This window comes from Orycteropus afer, unplaced genomic scaffold, assembly GCF_000298275.1.
Source record: "Orycteropus afer afer isolate SDZICR_OR568_19922 unplaced genomic scaffold, OryAfe1.0 scaffold00049, whole genome shotgun sequence".
NCBI classification, from domain to species: Eukaryota; Metazoa; Chordata; class Mammalia; order Tubulidentata; family Orycteropodidae; genus Orycteropus; species Orycteropus afer.
The window spans coordinates 5,474,350-5,477,873 of NW_006921636.1; positions in this window are offsets into that span (position 1 = coordinate 5,474,350).

Genomic DNA, 3,524 nt, shown 5'->3' on the forward strand with positions numbered 1-3,524 from the left:
AGGCCCTGCCTGGCATGTACTGTAGGGGATTTCTAGACGTTCTCACCAAGTCCTCAGAGTCATCTTGAATGTGGCTGACCCCTGACAGTCCTTATACAAAACCCTTAGGGACTTGTGAAATCAGAAGTTTTGGGTTTTTGAATATTGATACAGTGCTACATATAGCACATTAGGTAACAACTCCAGGGGGAGCTAGGCCATCACCCTGTTATCAAACTTATTAATATTTCTCAGAAAACGTGTGAATATTCACACTACATGAGCTAAATAAAGACTGTAAACGAACCTCCTGTCAGTTCAACTCAGGCTTGGCTGCACAATTAGTTTCTGCCGAACTGACAGGAAAAAAAGCTAACAGTTTTCAGAGTTTTCTGGATTTCAGAATTACAGAAAACGAGCTGTGGGTTTGTTTCCCAATTTCGCAGCTGGGGAAACTGAGGCTCAGGAAGATTGGGTATGTTGTCCAGTTCACCACTTACTGGAAAACTTGAGCTTTGGATCCTGGAGTGCTTCCTGCCGTATCACATCGAGACAGGTCAGAATACATTAATTAAAAGTAAGTTAAGTGCACCGGGAAGAATAGTACACTTTAGACTGGTTAAGACACTGAAATGCATATTTGTTTCCTTGTTTCAGGAACGTGTATCTCTGTTCCTTGGGATTCAAAGGCCCTTTTCTGTCCTTGGAGTACATGGGATGACATTATGTATACAGTAGGTGCTCCATAAATGAGGCCTGGCTCTATACGATGCAGCTCACATCGGCAGCAAACAAAAAGCTGAGAAGGACCTCTCATTGTAACAAAGGCTGAAAGCAATCACAATGAAATTTAGCAAAATACTGTGTTTAATGAAGATGGGGAAAACGTTGTTTACCAGCAGTTCACATGGCAAAGACAAAGATTTTTAAAATTGACTTTGAGTTCAACTTAAGGCAAAAAAATGACACGCCTGCTAAAAAGCAAATGGCAAAGAGGATGCTTTAATTAAAACAGACAAACTTGACTGTAGTTCGAAGAGCTGAAAGTGGAGTGTCCTCTGGCCTGGGCTGGCCCCTTCTAGGGCACAGGCGGTAGCTTTGGGAAGGAACAACAAACACATGCTGGCTAATTGCACAGGCTCTAGAGTCAATCTGTCTGGGTTCGAATACTGTCGCCCCACCCACGGGCTTTGTGACCTTGGCAGAAATATTTCCCTGGGCCTGAATTTCCTCACAAATGAAACGGCATGGCTGCCGAAAAGATTCAATGAGATAATCTGTGAAAACGGCTCCACGCAGGGTCTGGTGGACAGTAACTGCCCCACTGACACTACAGGTGGACGGTGGAGACGGTGTGGGTTCCAGACCACCGCAAGAAAATGCGCATTGCAAAAAAGCAAGTCACACAACTTTTTCAGTTTCCCAGTCCATATAAAAGTTATGTTTACACTCTACTGTGGTCTATCAAAGGAGTGCTGGTGGCATAGTGCCTAAGTCATTTGACTGTTAACCAGAAGGTTGGCGGTTCAAACCCACCAGCCACCCTGTGGGAGGAAGACTGAGCAATCTACATCCGTAAAGATTTATTGCCTTGGACACCCAAAGGAGGTCGCTATGAGTCAGAATCGACTCGATGGTAGTGAGTTTGGTTTTGGTTTGGTGGTCTACTAATTAAAGGAGCTCTGGTGTTGTAGAGGTTAAGGCATTTGGCTGCTAACCAAAGGTCAGTGGTTCAAACCTACCAGCCACTCTGTGGAAGAAAGATGAGGCAGTCTGCTTCCATAAAGATTTACAGCCTTCGAAACTCAATGGAGGTCAATATAAGTTGGAATGGACTCCATGGCAGTGAGGGTTTTTTTTGATAGTCTATTAAGTTTGAAATAGTATAATGAAAAAGTTTGAAATATTGTGAGAATTACCACAACGTGACACGAAGACAGAAGTGAGAAAATGCTATTGGAAAAGTGGTGCTGATAGACTTGACACAAAGTTGCCACAAACCCTCAGTTTGTAAAAAACACAACATCTGCAAAGTGCAATAAAGTGAAGTGCAATAAAACGAGGGCCACCAGTGAAGCCTGTGAGAGGCAGAACCCGGCAGACGCCTTGTTCTACTGGGTCTCGCAAGTTTTCTGCCTTTAATAGAGAGCAGTGCAGTTTTACCACTTTTCTATCACACCTTCTAGTGGAAAACATTTGAGTTTTTCTTCTCTGACAGGTTTCTGCCTCACCCAGGTCCTGCTTTTGCAAGTTTTACTGTATATTTTAAGAATCAGCAAACAAGAGCGTTTTCAAGGGACGGGATACAGGACCAGATGAAAAGTCTCACAGGGGAAATGGATCAAAAATATGCCAGCCAAGGTAATTGTGCCCAAGTGTGCAGTCCATAAACGTCCGTTGAAACAAACTGAAAATGAAGCCATGTCACGTGATGACGGTTTAAAGGCACTGGAGCTGTTTTGCCAGGAGAAAGCTTGGATTATCTAAAGGAGTTTGAGGGTGGATTCATTGAATTCTTTGACACTCCTAAGGAAAGGACTATGCACCTGTTCACTACAAAACTCCAGGAAACCACGCCCACCAACAAGGGTGGCACAGCCCCCTCTGGAGTTGTGCTGCAGAGGCTGAGGAAGACAGAATTCTAAGGCGGCCCCCAAGGGCCCTGGGTAATCCCCGCCCCTGTGATCACTGGCAGGAGGACCAGTGGGTGAGACGAGATACCACTTCTGTCCTTCTGTTTCTGATGAGCTGACTTTGAGTTACTCAAAAGGAACATATCCTGGATGGGCCTGACCTAATCAGTTGAGCCCTTAAAAGAGGGTGTAGAGTCAGAAATCGAGGAAGCCAGAGATGGAGGAAGTCAGAGTGGCACGCCCCTGCTGGCCTGGAAGAAAGCAAAGAGCCATTCTGTGAACTGTCTACGGAGGTCACTTGGCAGGAAGCAGGGTAGCCTCTAGGAACTGAGGGTCTCACTCTCACAGCCATGGGAACTGAATGCTGCCCACCTCCACTGAGCAGCCACCCACCAGCCACTCCCCGGCTGGAAGGTTGGGCAATCTACTTCCGTAGTGACACTGCCTCGGAAACCGAAGGAGGGGTCACTATGGGTCAGATCCGACTCCGCAGCAATGGTTGTGTTGTTGGTTGCCACTGAGGGGACAATTCAAGCAGAGTCACCCCGCAGACTGTCTCTAGAACATAGGAATAGTATAGATGAGGTTTCTGCTGGGGGCAGAGGGTTGACATGGGGCAGTGTAAGCAGGTTTTCTGCTTTGGATGGAGGGTTGACGCCTGCGTCAGTGCTGTTTCTCCAACTTCAGTGTACGCATCAGTCACCTAGGTGTTTGTTAAAATGCAGATTCCAATTCAGCAGATCTGTTAAATTACCCAGGTCCCTGGGTGGCACAGACGTTTTGAGCTTGCTGCTACCCTAAAGGATGATGGTTGAACTCACCCAGCAGGCGCATGGGAGAGAGGCCTGGCAGTCAGCTTCTGCAAAGATTACAGCAGCCAAGAAAACTCCATGGAGTGGCACTCCTGTGTAA